Below are 12,859 nucleotides of genomic sequence, written 5' to 3' on the forward strand. Positions count from 1 at the left end.
GGTTGCTACCCCTCCCATGCCCAAGTGGAGAAGGTCAAGGAATGGTTCTGAGGACAAAGAGAACAAAAGAAAGCCAAAGCTTTGGGGCAGAGAGGAAAAACGTGAGAGCACCGTGGAGATGGGAACCCTGAACAGGAGCATGAAGTCAACCCTGGGTCACCTTACAGGCAGGGAACCTGACCTCACTCTCTCAAGTTCTCCTCCCTGTTAATGTCCTTCTGTTGTTCCCTGTTGGCCAAACTCAGCTGGAAGTCCAAGGACAAGAGAGCGGATTGATGCCATCCACGAAATTCAGCCTCCTGGGCAATGGAGCAGAGTGGAGGAGGGCATGGTGTGGATTGGGGGAGCAAAGGGAAGATCTACAGCTCCGTGACTTCTCTTTCCACCCACTTTATATTAGGCTCTCATCTCCTCCTAACTAGACATTTGCTGTAATCTCTTATCAGGTCTGATCATGGGACTCTCCAGCTGTCTACATCCTGATCTGGGCCTAATTTTCCATGCCTCCACCCACACTTGCATCCTGAGCCCCTACATTGAACTACTTCTAGTTTTTCCTCATGCCTCTTTATATTTGTAGGTACCACATTCTCTACCAAGAATGCCCTTTACAGTCCTGGACTACCTGTCAAAATTCTAGTCAGTCTTTACAAACTAAAGTTCACTTTTCTCTGTAATTTTCTGGCCCCATCCCAGCAGGGTTAGGCACTTTCTTTACTGTCCTCCCAGATCATCCTTCACCTTCCCATGGTCACACATGTTGCAGAGGACTGGTAACACTGGTTCATGTCACTTCCTCTGCTGTGGGTCCTGGAGGGCTCCTCTGTCTATTATACTCCATTCGGTATCCTTAGCACTTCCTGTAGTGCAGACATGACACTCAGGAAATGTTTGATAAATGAACACGTTTTCTGCTTTCAGTTATGCCCATCTTCCGTTAGACTTCCACTGACCCACACACCCTCGAGTTATTATTCAAAACACAAACTCATTGTGATCCTCTCATTCCTAGATCTCTCCAGAGCTTCCTACAGAGCACAGAATGATGCATGAGCTCTCTAACCTGTCTCCATTGGTCTCATCTACCAAACCTCCCTGGCTCCCTTCCTACATCCTCATCCCCATTCCAAGTCCTATGGAAGTGCCTAGAGCTCCCTAGCAAACCATACTTTCCCATATTTTGTCACATTTGCATCTGTTCCTCCTTCTGCCTGGAATGCCTTCTCCACTTTCTAACACTCTCCAACTCTCATCTCCCCACCCCCACCCCAGCTCTCCTCCACCAGTATACTTGGCAAGGTCATTTTTTTAAAAGACTTACCTTATGTGGCATTTCCTCTGTGAAATTTTCCTTGAAAGGGTTCTTTGCAATGCAACAGTTAGCTACTTTTTTACCCCTATGAAATTCCTTACACATTGTGTTGAAATGATTTATGTGTCACTATTGTCTTTCTTATTTCCAGAATCTCACAAAAAGCCTGACATATACAGTACAACTAACAATTGTGTCTTGAATGAATATATGACAAATGAATAAATCAATCAAACCTGAGTCTGGGGTCCCCAGGAGTTGCAGTTGCAGGGAGCAACGATTCTTCCTCTGGCTGTTTTTATTCAACACGTGAGGTCCCGCTTGTCTGTGGCACATAGGGGTGGGCCCAGTCACACCTGACATGACCAGTGGGGTATAGATAGAAGTGTCTGACACTGAAGAGCAGTGTCCTTAGAAGGAAAGGGAGCAGCCTTCATTCCTTTCCCCTTCTTGTGGGCTCTCCTGTGAATGTGTGGTCTGCCATTCCAATCACCATCTTGGAGCACAGGTTGGGAATGGCGGAACAATAAAGGGAGGGGGGGGACGGGGTCTCTGATGATTGTGGAGCTGCCATATCAGCCCTACATGATCTATGCAGACTTTTAAATAAGAGAGAAATAAAATTTTGTGTTGTTCAAACCCTTGTTACTTTAGGACTTCTGCCATTTGCAACCAAATGAAACTGTAATTAACATATTTTCTAAATCATTTCTGCTGGCTGAGCCAGAGTCATATGTCATGAAAAAAATTGGCAAATCACATCTTACTTTTCTGTACCTACAATTCTTGCTTCAGTTTTCTTTTGTGACTTTTCAAATCAGCTTCTGGGGAGGAATATTAAAAGCCTAAATTTAGATAAAAAAGGACATCACTCTTTCTTTATAAATAGACATATGCTTTATTGAATTTAAGAATTTCATCCTTACTTTGACAGCCGACTTTGAGTTGACAATGTCTATACCTCAGCATCATAGAAATAGTCAACAGAGATAAGTCTGCACTGCCAAGGAATGTTTTATTGTGATTTTAGTGGAAGCTGCTGCCTCCATTGTCAGAGACTAATTTACATTTGCCCATTTGTCTCAGTAACGTTTACCATTGCTTTAAATCAGTGCCCATAGCTCTCTCTCCAGCACCCCTTGATCTGGCTCTTAGGACATAATCATCCGGTGCATTGTAGCCCCCTGTTCATGCTTTTCAGTATTATTTTAATTTTGTTTTTGTTTTTTTGTCTGATTCACTTCTCAATAGGCAGAGGATGGACAGCAGTTTAGGAAAAGAGAATCATTATCCACCCCATCTGGCAAAGTTCAGCTTACTGTGTGAATTGGGATTTTTGTATTAGAAAAGCTGTGGAGATTTTTGATTAGATGGATTTTTCAGGGAGTTTTCCACGAGGAGTCAGCAGCCTGTGGTTATGTTCTGCACTTATTAAAAGATGGAGTTGTAACATTGATGTGTATGTAATCTCTTTTCAGGTTCCCATGGCAACAGTGGCAGCAAGTCAGTGAGTAGTTTTCCATTCTTCCTTCAAGACCTTCAGGCTGTAAGATTGTTTCAGAAAAAATAAATAAATAAAAACAAGACCTGTTCTTCCTTTAAAATATAATATATACTTTAAAACTCATTCTAATGAGACAGTTATGAGGCTAGGAATATCCAGAAAATGTTAGTTCAGTAAGGAAGTGGTTCTGCTAGTAACAAGCTGTCTGACCTTGGGCAAGTCAGTTACCCTCTGCCAGCCTTGATTTCTCTCATCTATAAATTTTGAACAAAAATATATCTACACTACAGGATTGTGAGAGGACTAAATAAAAGGATGTACCTGAACTGTTTAGCACAATCTGTGGCTTGATGAATATTTAGCCAGTTGGGATACATACAATATTAGGTTGTAAGCCTTCAATATGAATGTAACTGGCTTGGTCCTTTTTATACCAGCAGGATCAGTAGACATGTCTTTTCTATCATTCCTGATATTGAAGATGTGTATTTCCTCAATTTCTTCTCACTAAGGGTTTATCTGAGTCTTTATATTTAAAGTGCATCACTTGAAACCAACATGTATTTGGTTTTGGTTTTCTTAATCCAATTAGATAAGCTCTGTCTTTAACAGAAGTGTTTAGTCTATTGACATTTAATATAAATTATTGATATGGTTGGGTATAAATCTACTTTCTGTTTGTCCCCTTTGTTCTTCCCCTATTCCTTCTTTTCTGCCTTATCATGAATTAACAAAATGTTATTTATTATAGTATTCTAGGTCCTCTACTGGATTTTGAACTACAACTTCTGTATTCTTGTTTTAGTGGTTGCTCTAGGGATTACAATATTCACCCTTATTCCATTACCTTCCATCTCATCTTTGTGATAATGGTGTTGTCAATTTAACTCTATATTTGTTACATTGTTATAATGTCACATGCTTTATGTAGTCAATGATCTTTTAAAGAAGTTAACTAAAAGTAGTCTTTATATTTAACCACATATTTACTATCTTTGGTGTGTTAATATTCCTTCCTGTAAATCTGGTGTCATTTCCATTCACTCTGTGTAACTTCTTTGAGTTCTTATGGGTGTGAGTCTCCTGGGACCATATTCTCTCAGCTTTCATTTATCTGGATATGTCTTTATTTTGCCCTGATTTCGGAAGACCATTTCCATTGCACATATAAGTCTAGCTTGACCAGTTTTTCTTTAAGCACTTGGAAGTTTTGTTCTCTGGGTTTACGTTGTTTCCAATAAGTCAACCGTCATTCTTAATACAAATGTCATATGTCTTTTTTCCTCTGGCTGCTTTTATCTGGAGCCTTCAGCACCTTGATTATGATGTGCCTTGTTTTGGTTTTCTTTATATTTATCCGCTTGAGGTTCACTAAGCTCATGACATCTGTTGATGGATATTTTTAATTAAATTTGGAATATTTTTGGCCAATACTTGTTCAAATATTTTTATCTGCCTTCTTCACCCTTTCCTCTCCTTCTGAGGCTCTAAGTACTTTTCTGTTAGAATGCTTGTTCCTGGCCCAAAAGTCATTGAGGTTCTATTCATTTCTTAAAACTTTATTCTCTCTTTGTGTTTCAGTTTGGATAAATTCTATTGATTTTCCTTCTAGTTTACTGATCCTCTCTTGTTGATGGTCCAGTATGTCTTAATCTCATCAAATGAATATCTTTTGTCAGCTTTATAGAGATATAATTAACATACAATAAGATTTACCAATTTTTAAGTGTACAATTCTATGAGTTGTGACAAATTTATACAGACATGTAGTCATTATCACAATGAGGATATAGAACCTTTCTGTCCCCCCAACATGTTCTCTCTTGCCCCTTTGCAGTCACTTTCCTCCTACGACCCCCAGGTCCTGGTAACTACTGACCTGTTTATGTTTCTGTAGTTTTGCCTTTAAAAAAATAACAACATATAAATGGAATTAAGCAGAAAAGAGTTTTTGTGTGTGTGTGTTTAACTTCTTTAACTAAGCATAATGCTTTGGGGATTCATCCATGTTCTGCCATGTGTCAGTAGTTACAGCTGAGTAATATGTAGGTGTATGTGTATGAACCTGCCACAGTTTTTCTATTCACCAGTTTCCAGTTTAGTCCCTATTATTTCCTCATGGTTAAAGAATAGATGTCACTGTCAGTTTTGTTTTGTTGTTGTTTTTAAAATTTGAGCCTTGCTGTTAGGTATGGAGTGGTATTTCATTGTGATTTCAACTTGAATTTCTCTGATGATGAATGATGTTGAACATCTTCTCATATGCTTGTCATTTTCATATTATCTGAAAAGTGTGTTCAAATATTTGTCTGTTAAAATTTTTAAAAAATTCTTGAGTTGTAAGATTTGTTTGTTTATTTATTTATTCCAAGTAGAAGGCCTTTTATCAGATATATGTTTAACAAATACTTTGTCCCAGTCTTTGGCATGATTTTCCAATTTCTGACTATTGATTTTCAAAGAGAAAACTATTAAAAATTTGATAAAGTTTAATATATAATTTTTTCTTTTATGATTCATGCTTTTTATGTCACAAGAACCCTGTCTAAATCAAAGTCAAAAATTTTTCTTCTGTTTCCTTCTATACATTTTATAGATTTAGATATTACATTTATATATATGATTTATTTCAAGTTAATTTTTGCAAATTGTGAAGTAAGCCTCAGGTTTATTTTTCTAGTAGGGTTATCAATTGTACCAGTTGATTGTGAAGACTGTCCTTGCCCTATTGAATTGTTTTGGCCCCTTGTTAAAAGTCAGAATGTCTCATTTTCCCTTTTACGCTTCCATATCTTCCTGCTTCTCTTTCTCTCAACACTCACTACTCCCCATCCATCCATCCACTCATCCACCCATCTACCTGACTACCTCCTTTCTTGGTCCAGGAAACTTTAAGTCTTCATATCCAATGCTCAGCTCTCATAGGCAGAAAACCCTTACCTTTGTTATATTTCTATAATCAGTAGAGGGAATATAACTTGCAACTTCTAATTTCTATCATGTGCTTTAGAAAGTCCAGAGAAGGGATGCCTGGGTGGCTCAGTCAGTTAGGCGTCTGCCTTCGGCTCAGGTCATGATCCCAGGGTGCTGAGATCGAGCCCCGCATCAGGCTCCCTGCTCAGCAGAGGGCCTGCTTCTCCCTCTGCCTGACTGCTTGTGCACTCTCTCTCTCTCTCTAACAAATAAATGAATGAAATCTTAAAAAAAAAAAAAAAAAGGTCCAGAGAATTTTACCAGATTGTTGCTTAAGTCCCAAAGCAATAGTTTCCCCAATAAAATTCATCAAACTACTCTTTTGTCTTTTAAAAAATATTTATTTATTTATTTTAGAGAGAGAGAGGGAAAGAGTGGGGGTGAGCACGTGCCTGAGTGGGGGAGGGCCAGAGGGAGGGGAAGAGAGAGAATCTCAAGTAGACTCTGCACTGAGCATGACACCTGTTGGGGGGCTCTATCTCACGACCCTGAGATCATGACCTGAGCTGAAATCAAGTTAGATGCTTAACTAACTGAGCCACCCATGTGCCCCATCAAGTGACTTTTTTTTTTAGTGAAAGTATCAGGCTATGACCTAAAAGGCAAATAGAAAGAAGCCGGGGCTATCTTTTATTTAATGCAAAATAATGCCAGTTGAATTTAGAGTTATGGCGTGATCTGGGGTGGGAAAGTCCATACAAAACCCATGTAGTTTTTGAAAAAGTACTCCTTTTGAAACAGTTTGAAAAATTGCTTCAAAACAGTTTGAAAATCTTTTTGACAATTTGAAGAGCCATGATTAGAGAAAAACCATGGCTATATTTCTACTAGTATTCAGGGTTTTTTATGGTGCTTTACTGCCCTTAATTACAGTATTAGACAGTATCAACTTTAAATTCAAAAAGGGGTGGAGGAAAGAAGCCATCTGGAGTTTGTTTCTGTTAGAAGCAAGATTTCTAGTTGTGCTTTTGCTAAATCTTTATTGCTCATTCAGAGGTTTTCTGTTTGTAAGATAATCGTACTATAATATTATGTCTAACCTTTTATTTGCAGAGGCGCTTACAGTTTGAAAGACACTTGCATACCCATCATCTCATTTTATCCTCACTCATTCATTAATTTGACAAATATTTATTGAGTGTCCATACTGTGTTGGGCACCAAGGGTACAGTGATGAAAGAGATGATTTCAAATTTTATCTCTTTGTTGATCCTGCCCAAATTTATATCTCCGGTCTTTATAGAATCCCTCAAACTTCTGAGTTAGTATGTCTAACTGATTCAGCATTTCCACTTGGGTTTCTAATATGTATTTCAAAGTTAACTAATATGTCAAATCAAATTCACCCCTGCCTCCACACTTCTCATATCAATCTTCTCCTCCGCTAAGCCTCTCTAGCTCTCTATCTCCATTTCAGTTGTTCAGGTCAAAACCTAGGGAGACATTCTTTTTTTTTTTTTTTTTTTTTTTTTTTAAGTAGGCTCTCTGCCCCACATGGTGCTTGAACTCACAACCCCTAGATCAAGGCTTGTATACTCTACTGACTGAGCCAACTAGGCACCCCCAAAACCCGGGAGACGTTCCTGATTCTTCTCTCTCCCTACTCCCCTGCTTGCCCCATCTGTCAGGAAATCCTGTAGCCTCTACCTCTAAAATATATCTGGAATTGAAGCCCTTCCCACTACCACCATTGCTGCCACCCATTCAAAACACCTTTATTTTTTATCTGGATCATTGCTATAAATAACTTCGACAGTCACATTGCTTCCATTAAGACCTTCTTCAAGGGGTGCCTGGGTGGCTTAGTCATTTAAGCATCCAACTCTTGATTTCAGCTGGGGTCATGATCTCAGGGTCATGGGATCAAGCCCTGTATGGAGCCCTGCCTGGAGCCATGCCTTGAGCCCCACTATAAGCCCAAGTGGAGCCCCACCTCTGGCTCCGCCCTCAGCAGGGAGTCTGCTTGAGATTCTCTTCCTTTTCCCCCCACCCCATTCTCTCTCTCTCTCAAATAAATAATCTTTAAAAAAAAAAAAAGGACCTTCTTCAGTCTCCTCTCCACACAGCTGTCATAGTGAGCCAAAGAAAACAGAAGTTACCCTTTTACCCTGAACTAGCCCATCTTCCCATCTCTTTCAGAATAAAATCAAAAGCCCTTACCATAAATCACAGGTGCTTCCATGAGCTGGGCTCCCCTGTCATCTCCTCCCATTGGGCCCTCACTCTCTCGTCTCCAGCCACACTGCCCTTGCTGTTTTTGGAAAAAAAACACCCAAGGCTCTTGCCCTTAGTGCTCCTACTTCCCGGAAAACACTAGCTCCGGGTATCTGCACATCTTACTCTTGCCTTTTCTCCAGGTCTCTGTTAAAATGTCATCTCCTTAGGCCACCCCTGACCACTCTGTATAAATTATACCCCCCACAATGGTCTACTTCATTCCTTTAAAAACGTTATCCTTCTTCAGAACACCTATTACCACTGGACATGTTGTAAATTATTTGCTCATTTGTTCAAGGCCTGAATTCTCTGTTAGAAAACAGGATCTTAATCTCCTTACTTTACTGATGCATCCCCAGTCACTGAGCAGCGTCTGGCGCCCAGAAGCCACTAAACAATAATTGTTGAATGAATCAACAAATCAAAACAGATAAGAGGTCTTTACCCTCATAGTCTTTATAGTTTAATTGGGGGAGACAGGCAACAGATAAATGTAAAAGCAGAGTTTGAGGAAGGACTTGGAACTGGATGATGTGACAGAAAGCGGCCACGTGGTTGGAGAGAGGGAGATACTTCAGATAGGATATCTCTCGGAGGAAGGGACATTTCAACCAGGACCCGAATAACAGTAAGAAGTCATCCCTGAAGCAGAATTATTATTTTTTCACTTTATGAATCCGGAAACCAAGGCTAGGAGAAACTGTGTGCCTTTTTGCCTCAGTAGAATAGAAGTGAGTTTATAATCCCAAACTCTGACCACAATTTGTTGTCTTTCCTGTTAAACTTCAAAGCCTTTCACAACTGAAATGGCTAAAATGTAACACTGATGAGAAACAACAAGAACATGCGACCCATCTCTCTGCTGATTTTAGGGCGAGAATCACCGCCCAGGCTCGGCAGATTGGCAGCTGACCACATGCAGACAGTTGGGAAACATATTTCTTTTTTTCTGTTTCATTTTATATTCAACCTTTGCATTTAAGACTAGTGAGCATGCAGCTCAGTCCTAAAAGAAAAAGAAAGTCCCTAATTGTTCTCACTCAGACAGCCACTTCTTAAAAGTCATTTCTCTCAATTCCGCAAACCAGTCCCCGAGGAGTGATCTCCTTTGGCTGCACAGTACTGAGCTTGTCTTCATGTCTCTGGAATGCTCCAGGATTTCTTTTTCAAATGGTCATGTCATGCTGGTTGTTTTCAGGTCCCCAGAGCTCTCTCAGGCTTTTTCTCAAACACAGAGACACAGTGCAAGGCCAAATCCTCCTGGTTTCAGCCCTGCTTCCTGTAGCAGATGGTAATCCTGTGTCTGAGACACTGAGGCTCCCTTTTGCTTTGCTAACAGCCCGTGAACCTTTGGGAAAGCTTGATTGATAACATCTTTGGAAAAAAGTAAAAGAAAAACCTACTGAGATGACCTGTTCTGGTAATGGCTTGAGGCCTAACTTGGAATGTACCCAATAGCAAAAACTTTGAAGAGCAGAAGCAAAAATTCAGACACTTGCTGACCCCAGTGCTTAGTAATTCACCACCTCACTATCTCGTGTTTTCTTTCTCTAGTGTTCATGTCTATGGACATGACTTGACTAATTTCTAGGCTCGTTTCCAATGATGTAATGTAGAAAAGGAGTTGAGGGAAAATAAAGCAAAGAATGCACAATTCCTAGAGTGAGAAATGAGATTCAGAATGAACATAGGGAAAGGAGAAAGCCCAGCTGAGAGCATTCCTATGCACAAAAGCAAGAGGGGAGTGGTGAGCAGACCACTCAATATCTCGGGGTCTCTGATGCTGATGAGAAAGAAAAAGGAACAGTGGAGCTGAATTCACACAGATTCAGCATGTAGAAATGTGGCGGGGGGGGCGGGGGGGATGAGGGGAAGGACCACTGGATGAAACATCCAAGCAAGTACGTGAAACTCAAATGGGTTTTTCTGATGGGGGTGGGAGGCTGCAGGTGGGCCTTCTGGTATGCTAGAGATGATGGTGCTCTGTATGCTTGATGGAAATAATTTAGTGAAAGCATATGATTGCTACATGCAATTACAACTTGGAATAAAACATGATTGCTGTTGTCATGTTTGCATATGTAGGATTATATTATAATTAAATGGAATAGTAACAAGAGGTGTGTGTAAATTATCTTCCTGGCTTGTGTGAAAAGATAGAAATAAGCAGAAGTGGACTGGAGTAGGCGGGGTGGGGTGGGCGGAAGCCCTATCTATGGGCTATTTGTGCCAGGAAATCCTGGCACCTTGCTAGGAAGCTGAAGCTATGAGGGAGGTGGCCTCAGGTAAGAAAATGACCAGGATCCTGGTTTTGAATCAGCAAAGGACCAAACTTTTACAGGTTAGGGAGAAGCATGAGCTCCTATGACTCAGCTGAGAGAATTTTTAGAAGAAGATTATCCTCTCTCTGTCAGACTGTCTAGTCTAAAGCAGCTTTCCCCATGAAAGGTCTGTTCCTATTGGCATATAGATTTGATCAGGGAAACACTTCTCACCTACGTCCCTGCCAGCTATTGATGTTCTAAAACTGGCCTTTCTTTTCTGGCCATCTCTATTTCTTTTGCTTAAAGCTAAAGCATAAATTGGTTGACTGTTCTTCATTAAATGTTAACTATTTATTATTAACCTAAATAACTTGGGTCTCAGGCTGTGAGAATGAGAATTCGACATCCAGAACAGATAGATTTATAATTAACAGTCAGTGTGTGATGCTAGATCCCAGATAAGGGACGAGGAGGAAGAACATGGTTTGGGGAGCTGGCATGTTGAGTTAGAGGTACCAATAGAACATCCAGCTTGCAGTGTCCAAGAGATGGTTGTATGTATATTTCCCAAACTTAAGACAGGAATGGATTAGGGATAGACATGGAGGAGTCATCAGATCCGTGGGTGTTGAAACCAAGCCATAGGAGTGAATGAAATAACAACCTAGGATGAATGGAGAGAGTGAGAAGCTGGGCAAGGATGGGTCGTTGTGGAATGCCAATTTTAAGGGTGAGTAGAGGCAAACAATCTCAAAAAGAGAAGAAACCAGAGATTTAGTAGGAGAGGCTGATACCAGGAAAGCTAAGAGAAGTTTTTGAGATGAAGAGAGAGTGTGACAGTGTCAGTGCAAAAAAGATGTCAACATAGTAAGACTGAAAACACTGAAATTCCAGTGCATGAGATTTCAAAGTGATACATGGGAGCACAGTGCCAGGTCCAATAGGTATGTATCTCATCTTTTAAAGTGACTCAGCCCAGTATGATCTTCTCAACAAAATGAGATTGGGCTGGTCTGTGTCTTTACTTTTCACCCACCGTCTCCTGGGACTGTCTTTTTGGCTAGCTTGTGCTTTCTGGCTACTGATCACAGCTCCTGCTGTTTTTCTCCTTGGATTCCCTGGTCATGGATCTCAGCTTCCCCTGGGGGTACCAGTAACACCCTTTCCATGAAGTCTAATAAGGACCTCTCTGGGTCGTTCTCGTTTCCACTTCCTTGGACAGGGGAGAAAGTGGGTCCATCAACTAACAGCATGTTTAGTGGGGCTGGAGGAGCCAGTCGGGATTGACTGATGGTGTGGCAAGAGCAGGTATCCAGGAGAGAACAGTCTCATAGCCTTCATCTCCTGAAAGGCAGAAGGACTCATGTGGGACAGGAAGGGACAAATGTGCCCAAAGTGCTGCATGTGGCTGGCCTGGTCAGGGAGGCTCACCAATCTCTTTGTCCTCCTCCTAGAGTGGGTTTGGAGTGGAGGAGTGGATTCTGAGGAGCAGATTCAAAAACAGCAGATGGAACATGGCTATCAAATAACATATTAGGAATTACCTCAGAATTAATATATCTGCACGATATTCCCAGCTCGAGCATCTCCTCCCCTTCTAAGGCAGATGCTTGTTCCAGGGATGCACTTATTACTTTGGGACTCTTCATGTCCCTTAAAGATCCCCTTCACCTCCTTCCATATTAGTTTTCTATTGCTACAAAACAAATTGCCACAAACTTACTGGCTTAAAAGCAACACCCATTTATTAGCTCACCATTTTGTAGGTCAGAAGTCCTTGTGAGGTTTGGCCAGGTTCTTATCTGGAGGCTTAGAGGGAAGAATCAGCTCTTAAGCTCATTCAGGCTATTTAAGAATCCAGTTCACTGTTGGTGGCCAGCTGGGGACCGTTCTCATATTCTAGAGGCTGCACTCGTTTCTCATCATGTGGTCCCTCCATCTTCGTGAGCGGTGGTGTGTCCAGTCATTCTTAAGTGGGGGTGGGGGGGTCTCTCTGACTTCTGTCACCAGCCAGAGAAAATTCTCTGCTTTTCAAGGGATCATGTAATTAGACCTAGCTCACCTAAGTGATCTCTATTTTAAGGTCAAACCTTAATTATATCCTCCAAATTCCTTTTGCCGTGCAATGTGGCATGATCACAGGAGTGATGTGCCATCGTATCCACAGGAAAGTGAGTCTTTAGGGGTCATTCTTAGAATTCTGCCTACCACACTTTCACAGCCTCTATTCTTTTAAATGCCACTAGGAGTGCCAAATTCTTAAGAGTGAATCGGCTCTTTTGGACACAACCAAAAGTCATTTTGTGAATAAGATGAGGCATCAATTTTTCATTAAAATCTGGATTTGAATACAAAGAAATATGAGTGTTTTGTTTGCATGACCCATAAACAAGATTTGAAAGTAATTTCTTTTTTTTTTAATATTTTATTTATTTATTTGAGAGAGAGAGAATGAGAGACAGAGAGCACGAGAGGGAAGAGGGTCAGAGGGAGAAGCAGACCCCCTGCTGAGCAGGGAGCCCGATGTGGGACTCGATCCCAGGACGCCAGGATCATGACCTGAGCCGAAGGCAGTCGCTTAACCAACTG

At 40.9% G+C, this 12,859-nt stretch overlaps 1 long non-coding RNA gene across 1 annotated transcript in view; it reads left to right on the forward strand.

The window, feature by feature from the left end:
* The first annotated feature begins 2,795 nt into the window (after positions 1 to 2,795).
* Positions 2,796 to 12,859, forward strand: part of LOC123861646 (uncharacterized) — a 77,021-nt gene continuing 66,957 nt past the window's right edge. Inside the window, exon 1 of the long non-coding RNA XR_006795080.3 lies at positions 2,796 to 2,819. This is a non-coding gene — a long non-coding RNA (uncharacterized LOC123861646). The remainder of the gene's footprint in view (positions 2,820 to 12,859) is intronic.

This window comes from Mirounga angustirostris, unplaced genomic scaffold (assembly GCF_029215605.1).
Source record: "Mirounga angustirostris isolate CCGP_5_RB_7025 unplaced genomic scaffold, mMirAng1.0.hap1 SCAF_9, whole genome shotgun sequence".
Classification (NCBI taxonomy): Eukaryota; Metazoa; Chordata; class Mammalia; order Carnivora; family Phocidae; genus Mirounga; species Mirounga angustirostris.